Below are 27,009 nucleotides of genomic sequence, written 5' to 3'. Positions count from 1 at the left end.
TGGACAACCAGGATTCTCTCTACCTAGGTGGGACAGGATTCTTCCATCTCCAGGACACTCACCATGTGATGGAGGCACCATCCCCCAGGAGCCTCTGGATCTCTTCTGTCACCTCTGCTGATGCACAGGGTGGGAGACCAGAGAATAGAGGATCCAGGAGATGCCACTGGTTGTTGTCTCCTGACCCTTGAACATGACCTTGTCCACTTCGGCATGGAGGTCCTTGTCAGACAAGCTGCTCCCAGTCTTCATCTGTGGAGGCAGGGCCAGTGTGCAGGGTCTGCCCTTCCTGTGTGCTTCTGCCCAAAGGCTCAGGCCTCTCCTGCCCACACTCACTCTGGCAAAGAGGAGGATGTCCAGGAAGTCCAAGGGCCTCCATTTCCTCTCCTTCTCCAGCTCTCCCTCCTTCTGCAGGTGAGACTTTCTCCCCTTGATAATTGAATCTGTCCCAGAACAGTGGTTCCCAGCCAGAGCTGAGGACTCTGGGGGCCCAGATGCAGCCCCATCATAGCTGCAAATCTTACCTCTATATGGCAGTAGCACATGTGTGTTGAAGTGTGTGCCACATAAGATGGGTAATAATGTGTCCATGTGTCTGCAAGAGGGAACAGGCTTGGCTGTAGAAGAGAGTTTCAGCATTTGACAATGTGTTTGTGCACTTCCAGTGTGTGACATGTGTGTCTCTGGGATTGACCGCATTATTCTGGGGGGCTGTGTCTGATGGATGTTTGACAGATATATCTGTTTGAGAGTGAACTATGGATTGAGCTTGGTGTGATATGTGCAGATGAAAGAGAGGTGGACTCACCACCATCAGTTGGACAGAGTAGGCCATGTGCCCCATGGAGGGCCTCAGGATGTCATGGTGGAAGGCTGAGGTCAGCATCCCCCAGTACTGGAACCACATCTGCCCCTCCAACAGGAAAGTACCATTCCCTGGACCACAGATGGATGTGTGTGGGGGTCGGGGAGACTGGATCAGAGGAGTGACTGGGGACTGCATAGGAGGAACCCAGATTGTCAGAAGGAGGTATGTGACAGGAAAAGTCAGGAAGGCCAGTACATTTCCAGCAAGTGAATTTCCAAAATTGCTGTACCATTTAGATGTGACAGTTTGAGATAAAGGTTAAAAAAGAGTAGGAGAAACAAGAACCTACAGTATAAAACGAGGAACTACGCTCAATATTTTGTAGTAAGCTGTAAGGGAAAGGAATCTGAATCCCTGTGCTGTACACCTAACACTGCAGAACAAGGTAAATCAACTGCATGGGAATAAAAGTTTTTTAAAATGAGTTATAAAAACTCATATATGTTTGAAGTATGATCACATTCTGAAAACATTTAAAAATCTCTTTCCTTTGATAGTCGTTATTACTTATTTATTGTACAGAAAAAATTAAGAAAACTGAGACATCTCAGAAGTTTTATCCATAGTGATACATCATGAAAGAATCCCCTCCTTTCTAGTATATGAAGAATAAAATTGTGCAGCTTATAGGGTTATTTTTTTAATTAAAAATTTTTAAAATTAATTTAGTCTGTTGTGCTAAACACAGGTTGTGCTGGGTCTTCGTTGCTACGTGCAGCCTTTTTCTATTTGTGGTGAATGGGGAACACATCTGGTGCTTAATAAGAGTTCATGTTAATAGTACTTGTTATCTCTTATTCTTTAGATCTGAGAAAACACTACAGAGAGTTGTTGCTACTATCATGACTATTTTTAATAATAATAATACTATGAACGGCCTTCCCTTCCTGATGATTCTCAGCTATCGACCTGTCTCACCCACTATGAACTTACCTCCCATCCCTGACTCTCTCAGGCTTCAAGGATGGCTGGTAGAGTCGCATACTGATGATGAAGGGCCAGTCTCTGTTGGAATTTCACAGACCCAGGGCATGTACTCCAGAGGGAATATTTGCTCCTGCTGGCATGTGGGTTTCATTCTACCTGTCCTTGGCAGGACCACCTTCATGCCGTTAGGGTCAGAGGTCACAGGGCTAACCTTGCTCACCCATGGAAATTGAGGACAAATACATGGGAATTTCTCTGTCCTTTTCAGAAGTTGTTGCTGACTCTATTCCTTTGGAACTATAACAAGAGCAAAAAATAAAAAACAGCAGCAACTCTGTTTCAAGGTCAAGTGCTTGAGGTAAGGCTGAATGTTTGCACAGGCATGGCGAGATGGTTCTGAGGGTATCCACAGAGATCAAAGACTAGAACTGCTGAGTCAGACTCTGATCCAGACTTCTACTATCTCTCCAGAACTTGGCCTAAGATCTGATTTAGTTTCCTTGTTTGTTTCTCACTCAGAACTGCCATTAGAACTTTAAACACAGTGAATGCTTGACAAATGTTCAGGGATTAACTCCATGGAGTACAAAACATTTTCATAGGCTTATGTAAAATTAAGGCAAACCTGTATGAGGGGGGAATATTACTTGATCTTGTTTCACTGAAGAATGAGGAAACCCATGTAAAGGATATATACCCAGGTGAGATCATTTAAGCCCAAAGCTGCTGACCCCAAGGTGTCCCTTCCTAGGATTCTCAAGACTCCCTGGGTGCCTCTCTTATCACGTTTCCATTCAGTGTTCTAAACGCTTGGCATCATGTTGACAGGCTTGTCTTTCATATCTATCATCCCTGTTTTTAGAGCGAGTGTAGAGCATGTTCATAGAGATTAAGCCTCACTTTTCAAAGAAGCAATAAGTTCATGAAGAAGGAATGAGTACATGTAAGAGTGATGAGTGAGTTTTAATACAAAATTCTGTTTGTAAGTGTCAGATAGAATCATAGCTAATGTAGGAAAGAAGGAAGCACAAAAATAAAGCTGGGGCTCAGGGACATCTCACAGAGCATGAGGGCAGGGGCAGCCAGGGTGTGGAAGGGGAGAACCAGGGACTGGAGGGCTGCCAGGACTGTGTCTCCCATTCCTTCTCTCGGTACATCCATGCAGTCATCCCTCTGCAAGTGTCTAAGGAGGCTCTACCTTAAACAGACAGTTTTCTAGGAGTTGGTGATACAGTCATGAATCAACAGACACAGTCCCTGTCCTTGGGCAGAGTCTGGGCAGTGGAGGACGGAATGTTTACTCTTCTGGGGTTGGCACGTTTCCCCATTCTGCCACCCTTAAGCCTGAGGGGACCTGTTGAATCCTGTTCCAACACTCTGATTCTAATATCATGGCCAAGTGGTCCATCTGTTACAATCAACTGTGGCTGGGGTGAATAGGCCTTCCAAAGACCCACCTTTTTTGAGGGAAGAGATCTCAGAGCAAATGAGCTGGGCAGACATCCCATAATGTTTCCACCACAGTGGATGCCAAGTACATGAAAGAGTAGGTGGGTAGATGAGCTCAGTTATTCATTTATTTGATACCTATATGTTGAGGACTTACTTTGGATGAATTGCCATCCTAGGAGCAAGAGATTCAGCAGTAAGCAACAGAATCCTTGCCTTTATGGAGCTCCTCTTCTAGTGCGGGCTGACAATCCCACCCTGACCTGAGACATGTCCTGCTTGAGTGCATTCTGGGGGCTGCTCTGTGCTCCAAAGTCACGACCATCATTTGATCTGTCTTGTTCTACTGATCCAGTGCAGGAACTGACCTTTAGGAGCCTCCTAACACTCCAGCTATGTTACCTAGTTTTCTTGGATCTCCTCTGGTGGACCCAGAGGACCTGGTCTTTTTCTGATTGCTTGGTGTCCAAGAAAGCCAGATGCCTGCAAATCCTTCTTCCTGGGCATGTCATTTGTTCAACCCAATTAAGTTGGCATTCTAATTTCTAACTGAGCCAATAACACAGGTATTGAAAAAAATCTATTATAAGAGCTAGAAGTATTTGGTTGCAATTGCTATATTAGACCAGCAGATATTGACAAATGATTAAGTACCATGTGTTTGTGTTAGTAGCTCAGTCATGTCCTGCTCTTTGCCACTTCATGGACTGCAGCCTGCCAAGCTCCTCTGTCCTTAGAATTCGTCTACGTATTGCAATTCTCCAATATACTCCAAAGTATAATGGAGTGGTAGCTGTACCCTTCTCCAGGGGATCCTCCCGTTTCAGGGATCAGACCCAGGTCTCCTGCATTGCAGGCAGATTCTTTACCATCTGAGCCATTATCAAAGCACCATGAGTAATACAATCAACATAAGAGAAATTGTCTACTTACAGAGTCTATTTATTACGTAATGGCCATCGGTGAAATGGGAACATCAGTGAAAATGTTTTATTGGTTCCATGTGTCAACCCTTAGCTCAGAAAATTGACATTTGCACCCAAAAAAAGACCACAAGTTCTGAAAATCAAAATACTCTGGAAATCTAATACAACATCCATGAACAAACTGGGCTTTGGCATCTCTCTGTAGCTGATTCTAACAGTCCCCGTCTTACCTCCGTTCTGCTGATAATGACTGAGACTCCTTCTCTTGAAAAGACTGGCCCCACGGTGAGCCCTCACCCTCTCTACCCCCCAGCCCCGACCCGCCACAGGGCTGAGTGCTGCCTCCTTCAGGGGTGGTAGATGCTGCACTTCCCCAGCCTGCAAGTGGCTCATTTCTCTCTCTCTCCACACACCTGGGCTGAGCATCCCTCCAGGTCAGTCTCTCTGCTGAGTTCAGGGGTACAGGGAGGAGATGATACCTCAGCCCCAGGAAACTCACAGCACACTGTATGAGGGAAGAACGCCCAGAGATAACCAGACCCAATTTAAGGGCACAAGTCAAATATCAGCACCCTTTGCCAGATGCCATCCTTGAGGCTGGTCATTCTGTCTGGGAATGTCAGTTTAAACAAAGTCCTGTGTTTCACAAAATCAAGCCAGTTGGCCTACTCTTCCTGACGTAACTCCCCACACAGCAGGTGAGCCTCTTTTCCTTGACATGACACCATCTTAGATTCCTGTCTGTTGTCTCCACACACAGTGGACCCGCAGGGCTGACTCATCAGATTGATATCTGTGTCCAAGGCAAGCTCAGGTCCAGGCAGGGAGGATGGGATTGAAGAATGGGCAGGGAAGCATGGGGAAGCCTGTGAGAACAGCTGAAGGTGCTCAGCCTGGAGAACAGGGAGACTCAGGAAGGAACAGCTGTTGTCTTCTAAGGGCAGGGCTGCCAGGACAGCCTGAGATCTCCTTAAGGAAGGGGTGTCTGACAGACCCGAGGTTACCAGCACAGGGCCTGAAGAGGAGTGAGCTCCCTGGACTGGGTGAGGGGTCAAGACCTGAGAGGTTAGCTGGCTTTTCCCCAGGAACCATGTGATTATTACACAACAAGACTTTGTCCTGTGGGCTTGCTGACCATTACCATACTTTAAGAACCTGAGCCATTCCGGCCCTCCCAGTCCCTTGTCTTATCCTCTCCTACCTACCTCCTGGTTGTGACTGAGGCTAATTAACAACCCTTAGGCACATTTTCATAATCACATTTTAATGACCGGTTAGTCACTGAGGGCTTTTCTGGGTCTTGTGACCCCATGGACTCTCTGTCCATAGAAATTTCCAGGCAAGAATGCTGGAGTGCGTTGCTATGCCCTCCTCCAGATGATCTTCCTGACCCAGGGATCAAACCTGGGTCTCCTGCATTGCAGGTAGATTCTTCACTGTCTCAGCCTCCAGGGAAGCCCTATGATCACACTGGAATGATTGGTTTTGCAATATCAATACATAATTACTTCTCCATTCAAATACATGAGAATATCAATCAAGTTTTATCCTAGATCTTAATTATACTATTTCCCTACCAATAGGTTTACTTTGAGCTGCAACCAGAAAATGTGCTCACTTTGGACAATACCCCTCACTTTCCATCAGCCATAGAGGATCCAACACCAGTTTCAGTCCTACTTCACTGAAGTACTACAGTTGTAGCAGGAGTAGTTCTAGAAATTCCCTTTTATACTATGTTAGAACACAGTTATATAATCAACAATTTTACACTCTGCTTGGGAGCCTTTAATACACTGTTTGTTGCAACCTGTTCTTAAAGAAAAAAAAAAACTTGTCTTTTTTAAAACTTGTGTTAAAACTTGTTGCTTTTTTCTGAGGAAACTTTACCTAGACTCACTAAGAAAAAAAAAAAAAAGATGTTACAAGTGATACCACAGAAATACAATGTACATAAGAGAATACTATGAATAACTACATGCCAACAAATTTTATGACCTAGAAGAAATGGAAAAATTTCTAAAAGCGTACAACCTACCAAGTCTGAAACATGAAGAAAAGAGAAAACCTAAACTTACTGATTAGTAGTAAGGAGATCGAATCAGTAATCAAAAACTTTCAATAAACAAATTGTCTAGGACCAGACAGCTTCACTGGTGAGTTCTACCAAACCTTTTGAAAGGTTGTTGTTGAATCATGTGAAGACACCGGGATTCTTGGCCCCCGGAGGAGAAGAATTCAATCCGGGGCCAGAGACGAGGCTTGATCTCTCAGAGCTTTTGTGTAATAAAGTTTTATTAAAGTATAAAGGAGATAGAGAAAGCTTCTGACATAGGCATCAGAAGGGGGCAGAAAGAGTACCTGCTTGCTAGTGTTAACAATGAAGTTATATAATCCAAAGAATGTCTGGAGGTTGTAAAGACCTCATCAGACCTACTCCCATGATTTACATTTTAAGATAACACTGCCCTCAAGCAGGATACATCCTTGTAAAGACCAGGTCTACTCCCATAATTTGCATTTTAAGATAACAGAAGGTTTAATCCAGAGACTGTCCTTAGGCAGGATACATTATTGTTATATAATCCTAAGGAATGTGGAGAAAGAAAAAAAAGTCTGTCCTTTCTTCCTCCTTGAGAATTCCAGACCCCTCTCTCCTTGGGGACCCCTAGACTCCCTATCAACCTGCCTAGGAAATGACTCTCTCATTCCCCCCTTTTCTTTTAGAGGAATTATGTTGCCTAGGGAAAAGGGGTGTTGTTCTTGTTCCATAACTGCTTCTGAGCTGACAAGGGGCGTTGTCCCTAAATTGGTGAGGCAACATATTCTCCTAATCCTCATATTGAGGATATCTGATCCAGGGGCCCCAAATAGTAGCTGGAGGAAGCTACAGCAGTAGCAGGAGTTTGAGCAACCATTTGTAACTTAAAAGCTTTCATGCGGCTAGAAACAAATCCAGTTATACAATTACAGATGCAGGCAACATAGTCATTAAAACAAGTTAAAATCAAAATTAAAAGTCACATTATGTCCATAGTTAAAGTGCAACGTGTTGCACCAGTCCATTTTAGGGTTGGTAGATGTCATCAGATGAAGAAGAGGCATCGCATGTGATTGTTGTTGAAGGTATTCACAGACTTGGAGAAAGTCTTTTCCTTGAAGTGGGGATGTCCACCACGGGAAGTCTTCCACTGATGAAGAGGGGAGCGCTCTGCAGACCAGCAGTTAGACCGATTGTGGAATGTAGCATAGGAGTGAGCCCAGGACAGGAAGACATTGTCTTGAGGATCAAATGGCAGACTCAGGATTTTTGGAGTCAGCAGAAGTAGACTCACATAGATTATCAGGCCCATCCGCTGCCTTTTGCTTAATTCTAGAGCTCGGGTCAGAGCCACAAGCTCCGCTAACTGAGCACTGGTTCCCTGGGGGAGAGATTTTGCTTCCAAAACCTGTTTAGCAGTCACCACGGAGTAACCTGCTTTACGCTTTCCATCCTGAACAAAAGAACTGCCATCTGTAAATATTTCCATGTCAGGAGCTTTCCATCCTGAACAAAAGAACTGCCATCTGTAAATATTTCCAAGGATCGTCTAATGGGGTATCCTTTAGATCCTCCCGAGCTGCATAGTTTAAAGTTAGGAATTGAGAACAATCGTGATCAGGTGTTTCATTTTCCTTCTCAGGAAGGAAAGTGGCAGAATTTAAATTTCCACAAACTTTAAGCTTAGTTACTGGTCCTTCTAACAACAATGACTGATACTTAAGAAGCCTACTGTCTGTCATCCAAATATTAACCTTAGAAGTTAAGATTCCACTCACATCATGAGAAGTCAGTACAGTAAGGTTTCATCCATTAATTACTTTTAAAGCTTCAGGTGCTAATAAAGCCGCTGCCCCAATTACTCTTAGGCAGTGGGGCCACCCGCAATAGGTTGCTGGTGAGGCCCTCGGGGTTGTGTCAAAACTCCCAATGCCACATCTTTTCTTTCAGTGACAAACAAATTCTGACCCTGTGGGCAAGCTCAGAGCTGGAGCTTGCAGGATGCAGTCTGAAGAACCTTAAAAGCCTTTTGAGTTTCTGGAGACCAAACCAGTTCGTCGGTTTGGGCCTGCTGAGTTTCAGCTATAAGTTTATATAAAGGCCGGGCAAGTTCCCCGTAACCCGGAATCCAAATGCGACAGTAACCTGTGATTCCCCAAAATCCTCTCAATCGTCTTAAAGTCATAGGTAGGGGATGATTTAGTATAGGTTTAATTCTCTCAGGGCCTATGGCCCTAGTCCCTTCTGATATGATTAGGCCCAGATATCTAACCGATTGTTGACAAAGCTGAGCCTTTTCTCTTGATGCCTTGTAACCACAGTCTGCCAGAAAGTTTCAGAAATCTTCTTAGGCTCGCAAACAAGCTTCCTCTGTCTCAGCACAGAGCAAAATATCATCTACATATTGTAACACCACTGCTTCAGAGCTATTAAAGTTTTGTAGATCCCGTGACAAACTTTGTCCGAATAAGTGAGGACTGTCACGAAATCCCTGAGGCAAAACTGTCCAGGTTAACTGAGAAGCTGGCTGTGTAGGGTCTTCAAAGGCAAAAAGAAATTGACTTTCTTCCGCCAAAGGCACTGAATAGAAGACATCCTTTAAATCAATTACTGAGAAATATTTGGCCCGTTCAGGAATTTCAGACAATAGGGTATAAGGATTAGGCACCACGGGGTGTAAAGGAACTACAGCCTCATTTATTATTCATAAATCTTGAACTAGTCTCCATTTACCATTTGATTTCTTTATACCCAAAATAGGAGTGTTGCAAGGACTGGTACAGGGAATTAATAGTCTCTGCTCCTTTAAATTTTTGATGATGGGTTTTAACCCTTCCTTAACTTCAGGTTTCAGTGGATACTGCTTCTTATGTGGAAATACGTGTGGGTCTCTGAGCTTAACAAGTACAGGAATAGCATTTTGTGCTCGACCCACAGATTTTCCATCAGCCCATACTCTAGGATTTACATTTTGTTCAACTAAAGGGAGAGAAAGGAAGGGCTCCATATTCATGAAAACAGAGGCATGGACCTTGCTCAGTATATCCCTTCCCAAAAGGGGTGAGGGAGAGTCTGGCACGATCAGAAACTCGTGTGAAAACAGCACAGAATCCCAGTTGCAAGATAAAGAATAACTGAAATAATACCTTTTGGCTCGTCCAGACAGTCCCATTACGGAAGCGGATTGGGAAGAAAGTGGGCCAGGGGCTTCAGTAAGCACAGAATAAGTTGCCCCAGTATCTAAAAGGAAATCGACGGATTGGCCCCCCACAACTATTAATACCTGGGGTTCCTCAGGTGTAATTAGGATGGGAGCCTGTGTGGGGACCCCCGGGCACCTTCAGTCCTGATTGTCTTGAGAGTCCGACCCGGGAGACCTACGCCTCTGGGGGCAGTCTCTCTTCCAGTGTGGTCCTTTGCAGCAGACCGGACATGAAGCCGGGGGCGGCTTAGATGCCTGAGGGCAATCCCGCTTGAGGTGCCCCTCCTTCCCACAGTAATAGCAAGCCCATCCCTTTTCACCTGGGCCCCTCTGGGCATTTTTCTCAGGCTGTTCATAGCCATGGCGAAGGCTTCCGCCTTTTCCTTTGTCTTTTTTTGCCTTTCTTTCTTTTCCTCATATTCCCTACCATAATAGACTGTCTGAGCCAGTTGTAATAGAGTATCTAAAGACTGATTTGGTTCATACGCCCGTTTTAATAGCTTACGGCGGATATCTGGAGCCGACTGAGTGAGAAATCTATCCTTTAAGATCACTTTTCCCTCTTCACTTTCGGGATCAATCTCAGTAAATCTGCGAAGGCCTTCTCTCAGTCTATCTAGGAATTTACCAGGAGCTTCCTTCTCCTCCTGTTCTATGTCTGCCAACTTGCGATAGTTTAAGGCTTAGAACGTGCCTGCCTAAGTCCTTCAAGAATACATCTAACAAAATAACTCTGATTTCATCTTCCTTTAGCTGTATTGTAGTCCCAGTCTGATTCTATAGTTGGGACCGCCTGATTCCCAGTGGGGAGGGCCACTATCTCGTTCTCCCTCTTCCCTACTGATTCATTACCAAGCCATTCATTTCCATAAGCAACCACTTTTCCCAAAACTCGAGTCTTTGACTTGGGAGTCAGTGTTTGTCCCAAGATATACATCACATCCTTCCAAGTGAGGTCATAAAGCAGAGTAACACCTTTAAAGGCTCTAATATATTTTTCTGGGTCCTCTAAATAGTCTCCCAGATCTTCCTTGATTCTTTGTATTTCTTGATAAAAGAAAGGCTTATTAACTCTCACAGACTGATTATTTCTCCTGGTGGGTGTTTCATAAAGAGGCAACAGCTTGTGTGGCTGTTCCTCAGTCTCTCTGGCTGCTCTGTGCATATGATCCCAGGGATAGATTGGAGAAACCTGTTTTTCTTTTTCTTTTTGTCTCCTGTCCTCCATCTCATCTCTTACTTCGATGGTCTGAGTTTCTACTGAAACCAGAGTAGTCTGAGGTCGTACTGAGACAGGAGATGTAAAGGAGGGAGCTGAAGGTTTCAAGCCCAAATCTATACCCTTAGGACATAAGTCTGGCATATTTCGCAGAGAGAAAAAGGGCAACACATATGCTACTTCTACCCATTTCCCTTGTTCCTTACAGACCAGGTCTAATTGTAGAACAGTATTATACTTAAAAGACCCTCCAAGTGGCCACCGTTCACCGTCCTCCGATGGATACCGTGGCCATGCAGTATCACATAGGAAGACCAGGTGTGTCTTCTTTAAGCCCTGGGGATCAAATCTATCCCAATTTTTCAGGATACAGTTCAAAGGAATGAGGCTGGAATTGTTATCTCCCATCTGTAAGAGAGAAAAAAAACGACCCATGCCATTTTTTCTACCGGAGGCATCCCTCCCTGCTCTAGATGGGGGTGTAGACAGACGTTACACCAAAAGCTTTTCCTTTCTGGTGGGACTTAGTCTGTCCCTTACCGACCCAGGTGCAGTCTGCATCCCTCCTGGTTCTACCACTGAGATGGGGTGGGGATGTACCAGGGGTAGACTTGATAGCATCCCTACTTGACGTCCAGCTCTTCACCTTTAACCTTGCTTGCCTCTGAAGCCACCCGGGGTGCCATCAGAGTAACCTTCCGGAATGCCTCCCAAGCTAAGACCACGAAAACATTCGTCACCTGAGTGCCTGTGCACGACCCTGAGTATTTCCTGACCACAATAAGACCGACATGAACATAAAACTGAGATGTTCTTTCCAAGCATCATCACACCAGTATAACAGCCTCCTCTGATCCACTAAGAGCCGGCGTTACCAAAGAAACAAAAACCCATTGCAGTCCCAATCTGAGTAACCTTTAACCTCAGAAATGTTCTTGGAGCTAGAGCTCCATCTAGCTTCTGAACTTTTGATTCCTAGCGAGGCTAGGCGCTTTCTTGACTACCAATCCAAGTTTGGGACCTAAGCCACAGTACACAATAACAGTATAGATCACAAGTCCCTTGAAAGTCTACGATCCGATAGATTAGGTTAGTACTTCTAATTCCCAAGGAGTTATGAAATGGTCAAAGAGGCCGAAAAGTTTGACTGAGTAAGGAGAGTTCGGTCCACACACTTTGCTCACTTCTGGTCGGTTCCCGAAGGAGACATTGGGTGCCTCTTGGCATTGGCAGGTCGGTATAACGCCCCAACAGGTTTCTGCCATAAGCCGTATGAGATCACTATGGAACCGCAGAGCAGGGCTCCTTACTTGCTTCACGCAGGGCATGCCATTCATTCACACAAGCACACCGTAGAGTTAGTAAAGCACAGCAGAAAACGTGTTTGCTAAGAGAACAAAGAACTAAAGCTCCAAGCATCCTTACCTTGTCCTGAAGGATCCTGGACGAGCCCCCAAGATGAAAGGTTGTTGTTGAATCATGCGAAGACACTAGGATTCTTGGTCCCCGGAGGAGAAGAATTCAATCCGGGGCCAGAGACGAGGCTTGATCTCTCAGAGCTTTTGTGTAATAAAGTTTTATTAAAGTATAAAGGAGATAGAGAAAGCTTCTGACATAGGCATCAGAAGGGGGCAGAAAGAGTACCTGCTTGCTAGTGTTAACAATGAAGTTATATAATCCAAAGAATGTCTGGAGGTTGTAAAGACCTCATCAGACCTACTCCCATGATTTACATTTTAAGATAACACTGTCCTCAAGCAGGATACATCCTTGTAAAGACCAGGTCTACTCCCATAATTTGCATTTTAAGATAACAGAAGGTTTAATCCAGAGACTGTCCTTAGGCAGGATACATTATTGTTATATAATCCTAAGGAATGTGGAGAAAGAAAAAAAAGTCTGTCCTTTCTTCCTCCTTGAGAATTCCAGACCCCTCTTTCCTTGGAGACCCCTAGACTCCCTATCAACCTGCCTAGGAAATGACTCTCTCACTTTGAAGAAGAATTCATACCTATTCTTTTGAAACTCTTCTCAAAATAGAATAGGTGAACATACTTCCAAACCCTTTGTACGAGGCCAGTATTACCCTGGTAACAAAACCAAATAAGGATATCTCAAGAAAAGAAACTTTCAGGCTAATATCTCATGGAAATCTATACAAGCATCTTCAACAAAATATTAACAAACTTAATTTGGGAAAACTGGTCAACCACTTGTAAAAAAATGAAACTAGAATACTTTCTAACACCATACACAAAAATAAACTCAAAATGAATTAAAGATCTAAACATAAGACCAGAAATTATAAAACTCCTAGAGGAAAACATAGGCAAAACACTCTCCGACATATATCACAGCAGGATCCTCTATGACCCACCTCCCAGAATATTGGAAATAAAAGCAAAAATAAACAAATGGGACCTAATTAAAATTAAAAGCTTCTGAACAACAAAGGAAACTACAAGCAAAGTGAAAAGACAGCCTTCATAATGGGAGAAAATAATAGCAAATGAAGCAACTGACAAACAACTAATCTCAAAAATATGCAAACAACTCCTGCAGCTCAATTCTAGAAAAATAAATGACCCAATCAAAAAATGGGTCAAAGAACTAAACAGACATTTCTCCAAAGAAGACATACAGATGGCTAACAAACACATCAAAAGATGCTCAACATCACCCATTGTCAGAGAAATGCAAATCAAAACCACAATGAGGTACCATTTCACGCCAGTCAGAATGGCTGCTATCCAAAAGTCTAGAAGCAATAAATGCTGGAGAGCATGGGGAGAAAAGGGCACCCTCTTACACTGTTGCTGGGAATGCAAACTAGTACAGCCACTATGGAGAACAGTGTGGAGATTCCTTAAAAAACTGGAAATAGAACTGCCATACGATCCAACAATCCCATTGCTGGGGATACACACTGAGGAAACCAGAATTGAAAGAGACACGTGTACCCCAATGTTTATCACAGCGCTGTTTATAATAGCCAGGACATGGAAGCAACCTAGATGTCCATCAGCAGATGAATGGATAAGAAGGCAGTGGTACATATACACAATGGAGTATTACTTAGCCATTAAAAAGAATACATTTGAATCAGTTCTAATGAGGTGGATGAAACTGAAGCCTATTATACAGAGTGAAGTAAGTAAGAAAGAAAAACACCAGTACAGTATACTAACACATATATATGGAATTTAGAAAGATGGTAATGATAACCCTGTATGTGAGACAGCAAAAGAGACACAGATGTATAGAACAGTCTTTTGGACCCTGTGGGAGAGGGAGAGGGTGGGATGATTTGGGAGAATGGCCTTGAAACATGTATAATATCATATATGAAATGAATCACCAGTCCAGGTTTGATGCAGGATGCTTGAGGCTGGTGTGCTGGGATGACCCAGAGGGATGGTACAGGCAGGGAGGTGGGAGGAGGGTTCAGGATGGGGAACACATGTACACCCATGGCGGATTCATGTTGATGTATGGCAAAACCAATACAATATTGTAAAGTAATTAGCCTCCAATTAAAATAAATGAATTTATATTTAAAAATAAATAAATAAGTAAAAGGTGGAAGCATGAAAGTCCCCACATACCCAAAGCAATCTTGAGAAAATGAACAAATCCGGAGGTATCATGCTCCCAGACTTCAGCCTAGACTACAAAGCTGTAGTAATCAAAACAACACAGTATTGTCATAAAAATGGACACATAGATCTTTGACATAGAACAGAGATTCCAGAAATAATCCCACACATATGTGGTCGGTTAATTCATGACAAAGGAGTCAAGAATATACAATGGGAAAAACACAATCTCTTTAATACGTGGTGTTGGGAAAACTGGACAGTAACATGCAAAACAATGATGCTGGACCACTATCTTACACTTAACTGAAAATAGATTAGAGACGTGAACATTAGCTCAAAAGATCCTATTAGAAGAAAACATAGTTGATAAACTTATTGACATCAGTCTTGGCAATAACTTTTTGAATTTGACACCAAAAGCAAAGATAACCAAGTGGGATATAACATACAGATTAAACTGAAAAGCTTCTGCACAGCAAAGAAAGTGATCAACAAAATGAAGAAGCAACCTGCCAGATGGGAGAAAATATTTGCCATTCATGTATCTGGTAAAGGGTTGGTATACAAAAATGCATAAAGAATTCATAAAAATAATAGCAGACTTATATATCTGATTAGAAATGAGGAGAAGATATGGATAGGCATTTTTTAAAAGAAAACATATAGATGGCCCACAGGCACATGAAAAGGTGCTCAATATCAATAATCATTAGGGAAATGCAAGTCAAAGCACAATGAATGATCACCTCACAACTGTTAAAATTCTTATAACCAAAAAGACAAGAAATGTGTTATCAAGGATGTTAAGAAAAGGAAATGAAAGAAAGTTACATGGCTCAAAATAGCCTGGAGTTAAAACTCCCCTCCTGGTCCTCCCCATCATTCTATGCAAATCAAAGAACTCTCTCACCTGAAGAAAAAAATGGATATTAAGGTTGATTACGCTCAGCTCCCAGCTGGTCCAGCCTCTGGCCGATCTCCAAAATTCCTTGCCCCAGCCGTTTAAGAGAAAACTACTCCAAACAACCTTGGAGAAGAACAGGCCCCCTTAAGACAGTGGAGTTCCACATGTATGCCTATATATACTTACTCTTTTCTTGGGTTAGTGCAACAGCTCACTAATTTGACTGCTGCCCCTTCTCACCTCATTAGAGGTGATCTGTTCCTGTAAAGTGCCAGTCTCGTTCTTTTTCCAAACCTGGCCTTCTCTAACTCCCTTACCCAACACTTTTTGGTGCCAGAACCCGGGAGGTTGAGATTCCTTCTTGTTCTCCATGGCCAGCTCTTTGGAGCATGGAAGCCTGCTGAGCTCACTTTCCTGCCTGGGCTTTCAAGACCTCCTTGAGAGGACACCCCATGCCTTCGTGAGCAGTACAAGTCCTGTGTAAGGGCTTTATTGGTTTTCCACATAACCTGAAGAATATTGGTCTCTCTCTCTCTTGTTTTTTTCTCTACACTTTCTTTTCCATGAGACCGAACAACTCCAGGACAGAGGCCTTTTGCCATTCTACCTCCCTCCATCCACCATGAATTCTCGCCTGACCCCGTAGCCCAGGTAAGCTCGGACAGTACTCTAGACTATTGCCATAGACTATTGTCCTTTCTGGGTTCCCAGAGAACCCTCTGGCCAAAAGGCCCTTTGGGGAGGTACTTGGGGGACGCCCCTCCCTCCTTCAGAGTCTCTCTCTCTCTTTGCCCAGTCAAAGATTAGGTGACCACCTTTTCTTGACCAGACAGTCGCTAGCCATTTGATATGGGGTCAAGCCAATCTGTCCCACAGGACTCTCCCTTGGCCTGTGTAAAACAAAACCTCAAACCTCTACTCTTGACCGATCTCAAGGTTCATAAACTCGAGTCACTTTGCACTCAAATTTGGCCTCAATACAAACTGGATAACCAAAACCTGAGTTTTGGGACTTTCAATTTCAACATTTTATCAGATCTCACTAACTTCCTCAAACGGAATGGCAAATGGTCAGAGGTCCCCTATATTCAAGCCTTCTGGGACCTTAGAATCTGTCCTTCTCTCTGCAAGGACTGTTCTACCTTTCAAATCCTCCTCTGCTCTCTCTCCCCCTCCATTACAAAAGAATCTAAATCTAAAGCCCATAAAAGGCCCCCTAAACTCTCAGCCCCCCATTTCGACCCGGCAGATGAGCCTCCTCCCTACCATCCCAGAGAGAAAGCTTTCTGGGACGAGACCCCATTCTTTAGCCCTTCCTCCTCCAAAACAGGAAGTGATGACTCTGACACCCCAAAAGAGATTTCCACCCTCCCTCCATTGGCCAGGACCCGAAGCAAACACATGTTTCCTTTCAGAGAGGTAGCGGGACCGGAGGGCCCTACACGGGTTCATGTGCCTTTCTCAATTTCTGATATGAGCCAAATTGAAGGAAGATTAGGATCCTTTTCAGAAAATCCTACTAGATACAGAAAAGAATTCCTCTGCCTTACAGAAGCATATCATTTAACCTGAAATGATCTTTATTACATCTTAAATGCCACTTTAATGCCTGATGTAAAGGAACAGATATGGCAGGCTGCCTGGACTCATGGTGATCAGCTCCATAACCAAGATAGGACTAATCTGGTGGCTGATGATGCAGTGTTCCTTTAACTCAGCCACGATGGACATATCAAACCAGTGAGGCTGGCATCCGGTACCCCCACCATATGATCACCTGTTTACTAGAAGGAATGCTAAAAGGCTATCACATTCATGTTAACTATGATAAGATTCAGTATGAACAAAGCAAGTGGAGGTGATGGAATTCCAGTTGAGCTATTTCAAATCCTGAAAGATGATGCTGTGAAAGTGCTGCACTCCATATGCCAGCAAATTCGGAAAACCCAGCAGTGGCCACAGGACTGGAAAAGGTCAGTTTTCATTCCAATCCCAAAGAAAGGCAATACCAAAGAGTGCTCAAACTACTGCACAATTGCACTCATCTCACATGCTAGTAAAGTAATGCTCAAAATTCTGCAAGCCAGGCTTCAGCAATATGTAAACCGTGAACTTCCAGATGTTCAAGCTGGTTTTAGGAAAGGCAGAGGAACCAGAGATCAAGTTGCCAACATCCACTGGATCATCAAAAAAGCAAGAGAGTTCCAGAAAAACATCTATTTCTGCTTTATTGACTATGCCAAAGCCTTTGACTGTGTGGATCACAATAAACTGTGGAAAATTCTGAAAGAGATGGGAATACCAGACCACCTGACCTGCCTCTTGAGAAACATGTATGCAGGTCAGGAAGCAACAGTTAGAACTGGACATGGAACAACAGACAGGTTCCAAATAGGAAAAGGAGTACATCAAGACTGTATATTGTCACCCTGCTTATTTAACTTCTATGCAGAGTACATCATGAGAAACGCGGGGCTGGATGAAGCACAAGGTGGAATCAAGATTGCTGGGAGAAGTATCAGTAACCTCAGATATGCAGATGACACCACCCTTCTGGCAGAAAGTGAAGAGGAACTAAAAAGCCTCTTGATGAAAGTGAAAGAGGAGAGTGAAAAAGTTGGCTTAAAGCTCAACATTCAGAAAACGAAAATCATGGCATCTGGTCCCTTCACTTCCTAGGAAATAGATGGGGAAACAGTGGAAGCAGTGTCAGACTTTATTTTTCTGGGCTCCAAAATCACTGCAGATGGTGACTGCAGCCATGAAATTAAAAGACGCTTACTCCTTGGAAGGAAAGTTATGACCAACCTAGATAGCATATTAAAAAGCAGAGATACCTGCAACTTTACTATATTCATTAATTAGCTCTAGTAATTTTCTGGTGGTCTTTGGACTCTGTGGGGGGGGGGATGATTTGGGAGAATGGCATTGAAACATGTATAATATCATATAAGAAATGAATCGCCAGTCCAGGTTCGATGCAGGATATAGGAAGCTTGGGGCTGGTGCACTGGGATGGGATGACCCACAGGGATGGTATGGGGAGGGAGGTAGAAAGGGGGTCCAGGATTGGGAACTCATGTACACCTGTGGCAGATTCATGTTGATGTTGGCAAAACCAATACAATATTTAAACTAATTAGCCTCTAATTAAAATAAATAAATTTAATTTAAAAAATAAAATAAAACTGAAAACAGAAAAACAAAACAAAACAAAACAAAAAAAAAGCAGAGATATTACTTTGCCAACAAAGGTTTGTCTAGTCAAGGCTATGGTTTTTCCAGTTGTCATGTATGGATGTGAGAGTTGGACTATAAAGAAAGCTGAGCGCCAAAGAATTGATGCTTTTGAACTGTGTTGTTGGAGAAGACTCTTGCAAGTCCCTTGGACTGCAAGGAGATCCAACCAGTCCATCCTAAAGGAGACCAGTCCTGGGTGTTCATTGGAAGGACTGATGCTGAGGCTGAAACTCCAATATTTTGGCCACCTCATGTGAAGAGTTGACTCATTGGAAAAGACCCTGATGCTGGGAGGGATTGGGGGCAGGAGGAGAAGGGGACGACAGAGGATGAGATGGCTGGATGGCATCACCGACTCAAAGCACATGAGTTTGGGTGAACTCCGGGAGTTGGTGATGGACAGGGAGGCCTGGTGTGCTGTGATTCATGGGGTCGCAAAGAGTTGGACACGATTGAGCAACTGAACTGAACTGAACTGAATGATAAGATTAGGGAGGTGACTCAAGAAAAAGATGAAAATCCTGTCCTTTTTCTTTCAGGGCTTACTGAGGCAGTCCAAAAATACACTAATCTAGATATTTCCACCCCTGCCAGACTTCTGTACCTACATGTCCAGTTCATAAGCCGGTCAGCCCCCGATATTTGCCAAAAACTATGCCAGTTAGACAAGGGCCCCGAAACCCTTCAGCGAGATCTCCTAGAAATAGCCTTTAAAGTTTTCAACAATAGGGAAGAAGAAGCGAAAAAAGAAAAAGAAAAGGAAAGAAAGGCCAAATATGCTTTATTTGCTGCAGCTATCCAAGAAAAAAATTCAACCCCTTTGGCCCATCAACCTTGGCCCACCCGTATGGGACCTCACCCTCCAGGCCCCTGCTTCAGATGTAACCAAACAGGAGACTGGCCTAGGTCCTGCCCAAACCCCCGGCCACCCACCAAACCCTGCCCCACCTGCAAACAATGGGGCCACTGGAAAGTGGATTGTCCTCAGACACTACACACCAAATCTCGGGGTCCACCCCAGGCCCAACAATGGGCCGGGAACCAGACTCGGGGGGCCCTGGCACCCCAGACCATGATTCCTCAGATGAGGTGAGAGATGATCCAATTGTGGCTGAGTTATTCCAGTGACGGAGCCCAAGCTCCAGACCCCAACTCCGCCCCATACAGATGGACTCGGAGCTTCAGGTAAATTGGCAGAGTGGCTAGACACAAAATCTCATTCCTAATAGACACTGGAGCGGCCTTTTCACTTTTAACCTCCTTTAAGGGTCCTCTCCAACCTTCAGAAGTGGGCATTGAAGGGGTCTCAGGCATCCCTTTTTATCCCAAAATAACCCCTCCTCTGCTTTGTTCCTTAAGGCAACGCTAACACATTGTTTTACAGTAGTTCCTCAATGCCTAATGTCATTGATGAGATGTGTTATTCTGGCTAAACTACAAACTTCTATGAACCTCCCATTCTCAGATCCCATATCAATTCTTTGCGTACAATGGCACCCAAACCCCTGGCCAGCCCTCACTCCCAAAACCTGCCCCCTGACCTTCCCCTGATAGATTCTCAGGTTTGGGACACCGAAGCCTCATTGGTAGCCCGACACCATTCCCCATACAGATCTTTCTTTAAAATCCCTCTCAAGTAATAACACAAACTCAACATACCCTGACCACAGAATCCCAACAAGGACTTAAAGCAGTAATCTCCCGACTGCTCAGAGCCAGCCTTTTGAGGTCTATCTGTTCTCTTAATACTCCTATACTGGCAGTCAAATGGGGACTCCATTCCTGGCATCTAGTCCAAGATCTTCACAAGATCAATGAAGCCATAATACCTGTATATCCCATGGTCACTAATCCCTACACCCTTCTCTCACATATTCCCCCTGACACACTCTATTTCACAGTATTAGACCTCAAAGATGCTTTCTTTACTATTTCTACACCACTCCTCACAGCCCCTATTGGCCTTCACCTGGACGGATCCAGACACATATCAATCTCAACAATTAACTTGGACCGTTTTACCACAAGAGTTTGAGATACCCCTCATTTTTTCAGCCTAGCCCTCCAAAGAGACCTACAAACTTTAGACCTAGGCTCTACTACCTTACAATATGTAGATCAATATAGATGATTTACTGTTATGTAGTTCCTCTAGCCACAACTGCCTCGTCCACACTGCAATGGTATTAAATGCCCTAGGCAACTGGGGCTACAGAGTCTCACTCTCCAAAACACAAATAGCTTCCACCACTGTCAATTACATGGGATTACTTCTCACTCCCGCATCTAAAATAATCCCAGCTCAGAGACTTCAAGCCTTGACACAGACCCCCAGGCCCCAAACCAAGAGGGAACTTCTTTCTCTATTAGGTCTATTAAACTTCTTCCGAATATGGGTCCCAAATTTTGCCTTCCACGCAAAACCTCTCTACCAAGCTGCTCGAGGAAACTTGGATGAACCCTTTTGGCCCCCACCTCTCTCCCCACCCCAATACAGACTCTTATCAAACATTTACTACAGGCCCTTTCTCTTTACTTACCTGATTACACCAAGCCTTTTTTCCTTTTTGTACATTCTCGACAAAGACATGCCTTAGGGATTCTGTGCCAAAAAGGGCGGACATATGGGGTCTCTAGCTTACTTATATAAACAACTTGATCTCATCATGCTCAGATGGCCACCTTGTCTCCAGGCCTTAGCTGCAACCACCCTCTTAATACCTGAAGGCCAAAAACTAACCCGAAATGCTCCTCTAAATGTATGCTCACCTCATTCCTTCAAAGATTTACTCTCTCATCGGGCTTTCCTTTCTCTGCCCCCTGCTCGACTACAGATCCTCCACGCTCACCTCCTCAATCCATCCCTTTCTTTTATGCCTTGTAAACATCTTAATTCTGCTAGCTTACTCCCCACACCAGATCCAGTAGAACACCTATCTCATGACTGTGTTCAGACCTTAGATATGACATTTAATCCCTTTGAACATATAACTGATCAGCCCCTTACTGACCCCAAAGTCCCCTCCTGGTTCATAGATGGCAGTGCCCAGAAGCAAGCCCTATTTGGGGCTGGATACGCTAAAGTTAAGGGACAGCCTGACAAAATTATCCCCCCTTACCTCATCAAGTCAGCCACACTCCCAGCTCACACATCCTCACAACAGGCTGAACTGATAGCTCTTACACAAGCTTTGACCCTAGCCAAAGGCCAAAAGGTAAACATTTTTACACTGACTCCAAATATGTCTATAACATATTACATTCTAACATTATAATCTGGAGGGAGAGGGGATTTCTCTCAGAAGGGCACACTTATTCTCAGTGCTTCTTTTATTTCTGAACTCCTCCATAAGGCTCAGTTCCAAAAACAAGCCGCTGTAATACATTGCTAGGGACATCAGCAACTTAGTCCTATCTCCTTTTATAACAATACAGCAGATCAAGAAACAAAGCAGCAGGCCGCCTCTGTTAGTCCTGTCTTTACTATAGCCCAAATTGACAAGCCTAACATCCGCACATTACTTTCATATCTACATTCCCTTTTCCACCCCTCTGCAAAAGTACTTAAGACTTTCCTTCAGAACTTTAGAGTTAACTAAGGACAATGTGACTTACTAAAATAATCTGACCCCAAAGTGCACCATTTGTCAGCGGACAAATCCTAACATTCGCCCCCCTCCTTTCCCCATCCACCAAATTCATGGACATCTTCCTGCACAAGACTGGCAGGTAGATTTCACCCACATGCCACCCATAAAAAGGGTTAAATTTCTCCTAGTCTTCATAGATACATTTTCTGGATGGATTGAAGCTTTCCTGACTACTGAGAAATGAGCCCCTACTGTGGCTCAGCTTATTCTTACTGAAATCCTCCCAAGGTTTGGAATGCCTTCCTCCCTCCAGTCTGACAACAGGCCCGAGTTCACATCCCAAATCACCCAAAATATTGCACAAGCCCTTCAAGTTCCTTGGAGGTTTCACATTCCTTATCATCCCCGGTCTTCCGGTAAGGTTGAGAGAGCCAACCGAGTCCTAAAAGAAACTCTGACCAAATTAATGATCGAACTTCATCAAGATTGGACTAAATTCCTCCCTTTAGCCCTCTTGAAGGTCTGGGCCTTACCAAAAAAACCCTTAAATATCAGTCTATTCGAGGCCATATATGGGAGGCCCATAATACCTTTGGGTCTTCCCCCCTCCCAGGATGGTCCCAAACTGCCGTCCCACCTTCCTTTTCCTTTACTTGCCCAGATATGAGATGCCCTTTGGCAACATCTGGATGACTTACTCCCTTGACCACACCCCAATCTTCCATACCCATCCCTTCAAATAGGAGACAAAGTTTATATGACAACTCAGTCCCACTCAGATCTACCCCCAAAATGGCAAGGGCCCTAAATGGTAATTCTGCTGACCCCTACCACTGCAAAATTTAAAGAAATCACCCCTTGGGTACACATCACTCGGTTAAAAAAGTTTATGCAGCCCAATGATGAAAATGCTTGCCAGACTAATACTTATCAAGTTTCTCACACTGGCCCCAACTGGCAACGGATGAGCCTGTTGGTTTCACAGCTGCAATTATTCCTGAAACAACTTCTGGCAGATATCTGGGTCTCGAGTCCTCAAGGATCCATGTTTGAACATGTTGAAGATTACATCTCCACCCTGTGGCTACAGAGAACCTTTTATAACTTTTACCCCTTTGAAATCCAATTCTTTTCCATAGTGATCTGTCTTATACTCACTTCCCCAAATGTTGTTTAACATCTTCTTCTTATCCTCTCTTCTTCCTCTGACCCACGAACTCCTTCAAAATTCTAACCTCAACTATCTATTCCGGACCCTTAATTTAACCCATACCCTTCTCAGTGCCTCTAACCCACAATTGGCTAAAGACTGCTGGATATGTTTATCCGTAACTCCTCTGGGAGATTCAGCCCCCCCCCCCACCCCACATCCATCCTTGACTGGACCACAGGTAACATGTCCCTACACCACTCATAATGTCGACAGCCTTTATTCATCTCATATCTTAAATACCTTCACACTAGTGACCAAATTCGAAATTCAGACATACTCTTAAAATCTTTACCCACTGAACTTACCTCCTTCAATGAAAAACCTCCAATAGGAGGCCCTATTTCCCAGAGAGTAACACTGTTACAAGCAGTTCCTTTTGCATATCCAGAAATTCCCAAAACATTTCATATGACCAACCCGTGGGCACAATCCCTAACTCCACGTACAACCATCAGATCAGATCAGTCGCTCAGTCGTGTCTGACTCTTTGCGACCCCATAAATCGTACCTCCACCTTATTCTTTGCCACTAGAAAGGCTATATATAATGTTTCTGGTCCTACAGGACACTCTTTAACCTTTACAAGATGGTTTCCCTCAGCATATTCCTCCACTTCTCCTATCGTAGGGGCCACCTTAGCGGGGTCTCTGAACGTCCTTGAACAAATGATCAAAACGCCCCCTTGACTCCTCTTTGCCATTGACTTCAGCTGTTCTATTACGACACCTGGCCTATTTTTCCTGTGTGGGACGTCTACAAACCTCTGTTTACCTACTAATTGGACTGGAACCTGCACCCTAGTATACTCCAGTCCAAACATTTTAATAGCCCCCAATGATCAACCCTTGCCCATTCCTCTCATCCACAAGCCAATAAAACGAGCCATTCATTTCATTCCCCTTTTAGTAGGACTAGGAATAGTGGCTGGAACTGGAACAGGAACTGCGGGCTTAACCACCTCCATCCGAAACTACCAGACACTATCTAAAGACTTATCAGACAGCCTCCATGAAATAGCTCAAGGCCTAATAACTATCCAAAATTAACTTGATTCCTTGGCGGCCGTAGTATTACAGAATAGAAGGGGATTAGATCTACTCAGTGCAGAGAAGGGAGGTCTGTGCCTTTTTCTAGATGAATCCTGCTGTTTCTATGCCAACCAGTCCAATAATGTCCAAGCAGCTGCAAAAAACCTTACAGATCGAGCCTCATGAGTCCGCCAGAGATTAAGCAGCTCCTGGCAGTCATGGTTAACAGATTGGAACTGGATGCCTTGGGTTTTACCCCTTCTCAGACCATTCATTTTTATCATCCTCCTACTCACCTTTGGGCCTTGTTTGTTTAATCTTTTCCAGGGATTCCTCCAAGACCGAATGTGAGCCAATTCCTGAGACCAAGTCAAGACTGTTCTTTTGCTTGAGACCCTGATGGCTAGAATAGAAAATCAACACTAAGGGCCTTAGACTTCCTTCCTCCCAGACCACAAACCCCTGACTCTGATTTACCAGCACAAAGAAGCCCTGAACATTAACAGCACCCACCACTCTTTCTCTTTTTGTATATATTCCTTAGGGTCTGGAAAGAAGGAAAGTTACATGGCTCAAAATAGCCTGGAGTTAAAACTCCCCACCATTCTATGCAAAACAAAGAACTCTCACACCCAAAGAAAAAAAATGGACATTAAGGTTGATTACGCTCAGCTCGCAGCAGGTCCAGCCTCTGGCTGATGTCCAGAATTCCTTGCCCCAGCAGTTTAAGCGATAACTACTCCGAACAACCTTGAAGAAGAACAGGCCCCCTTAAGACAGTAGAGTTCCACATGTATGCCTATATAGACCTACTCTTTTCTTGGGTTAGTGCAGCAGCTCACTAATCTGACTGCTGCTCCTTCTTGCCTCATTAAAGGTGATCTGTTCCTGTAAAGTGCCAGTTACATTCTTTTTCTGAACCTCACCTTCTCTAACTCCATACCCTACAGGGAACACTAGTGCACCATGTGTGGCAATGTAACTTGGTGAAACCACTATGGAAAACAGTATGTTGTTTATAACAGTCAAGATAACAATCTAAGTGTTAGTTAATGGATGAATGAATAAACAAAATGTTTATAAATGGATAAAACATTATACACACACACACACACAGAGAGAGAGAGAGAGAGAGAGAGAGAGAGGGAGACAGAGAGAGGCTTCCCCAGTGTCTCAGTGGTAAAGAATCCACCTGCAATGAGGAGCCACAGGAGACGCAGGTTTGATCCCTGAGTTGGGAAGATCCCAGAAAGGAGGGCACGGCAACCCACTTCAGTATTCTTGCCTGGAGAATCCCCATGGACAGAGGAGCCTGGGAGGCTACAGTCTATAGTGTCACAAGGAGTCAAACACAACTGAAGTGACTGAGCACATATATACATATATATAACTGGAATGTAATTCAGACATAAGAAAGGAAGGGAATCTGGCTATTTGTGACAACATGGATGAAACTTGAGGGCAATATGATAACTAAAATAAGTCAGACCAAGAAAGATCATCTCACTTAAATGTCTAATCCAAAATAAAATAAAACAACTGGACTTACAGAGAAAAAATTGGAGGTTGCCAGAAGTAAGGGATAGGGGTTAGGCAAAATGAATTGAGTCAAAAGGTTCCAACTGTTATTTATAAAATAAATAAATCCTGGGGTGTAGGAGATGCAGGAGATTCTGGCTCGATCCCTGGGTTGAGAAGATCCACTGGAGGAGCTAATGGCGACCCACTCCAGTGGGTTAGTCTTATGCTTTGTATCCATTATTTGCAATTTATGTGATGAGCAAGATCTGCAAAAAATAGGACGATCATTTAAAACTCTGCTTATATCTTTGCTAAATATTAGAAATCTAGCACGAACAGACAAACCATTCCTGACAGGCTACTATATATTAAAAAGGGAAACAGAAGTAAAGCCAATCTTTTGAAAGTTTTTTATATTAAATAAGTGACATCATCTTAACCAAAACAATAAACATTAGCTCTACTCCAAAATGGGTTTGTTAAAGTAGCAAAGCCTGATAATTGTGTAACACTTAAACCTTTCTATTCAGAGGGGCAATTCTTCTTAACAATATGTTCATTAGTAATGACCTGTTTTTAGCTGTTTGAGTGCTCCAGTGTGCCAAGTCGCTCAGTTGTGACCACCTCTTTGCGACCCCATGGACTATAACTCTCCAGGTTCTTCTGTCCATGGGATTTTCCAGGCAGGAATACTGGAGTGGGTTGCCACTTCCTCCTCCAGGGATCTTCCCGACTCATGGATCAAACCCGTCTCCTGCCGTCTCCTGCACTGGCAGGCAGATTCTTTACCACTATACCACCTAGGAAGCCCTGTGACTAGCTATTCCTGTTTAATTACCATAGCATTCCTAACATTAATGGTACAAAAAGTTTTAGGGTGTGCAGAACTTCAAAAAAGATCATTTTTTCTCTTCTGTGGAATATCAATACTAATTGATGAAGCTGTAAAATTATTAAAGAATCATTATACCCATGAGCTTCCTTTGTATTAATATTTATCATTGCATCAGTTTATTGCTTGCCTATATATTAACAAGTTGAATTCCTCTACCTATACCACATCCATTAATTAATATAAAATTAAGGATACAATTTATTCTACCAAAAACAAGTTAGCTCTGTACTCCATCCTAAGGTCAGGATTGGCCTCAAATTCAAAATATGCTTACAATAGGTACCTTAGGAGCAGCTGCGAGGGCAGGGCAGAGAATGAATTCACCCTAGAGATTCTACGGAGAGTATGGCCCTGCCAATATCTTGATTTTGACCCAGTGATATTGAT

General features: G+C 43.7%; 1 pseudogene; it reads right to left on the bottom strand.

The window, feature by feature from the left end:
- Positions 1-25,147, bottom strand: part of LOC102269805 (cytochrome P450 4A11-like) — a 35,220-nt pseudogene extending 10,073 nt beyond the window's left edge.
- Between the last annotated feature and the right edge of the window lie 1,862 nt (positions 25,148-27,009).

This window comes from Bos mutus, chromosome 3, assembly GCF_027580195.1.
Source record: "Bos mutus isolate GX-2022 chromosome 3, NWIPB_WYAK_1.1, whole genome shotgun sequence".
NCBI classification, from domain to species: domain Eukaryota; kingdom Metazoa; phylum Chordata; class Mammalia; order Artiodactyla; family Bovidae; genus Bos; species Bos mutus.
The sequence above is the reverse complement of the archived record's forward strand: the minus strand, read 5'-3'. Positions and strand labels throughout refer to the sequence as shown.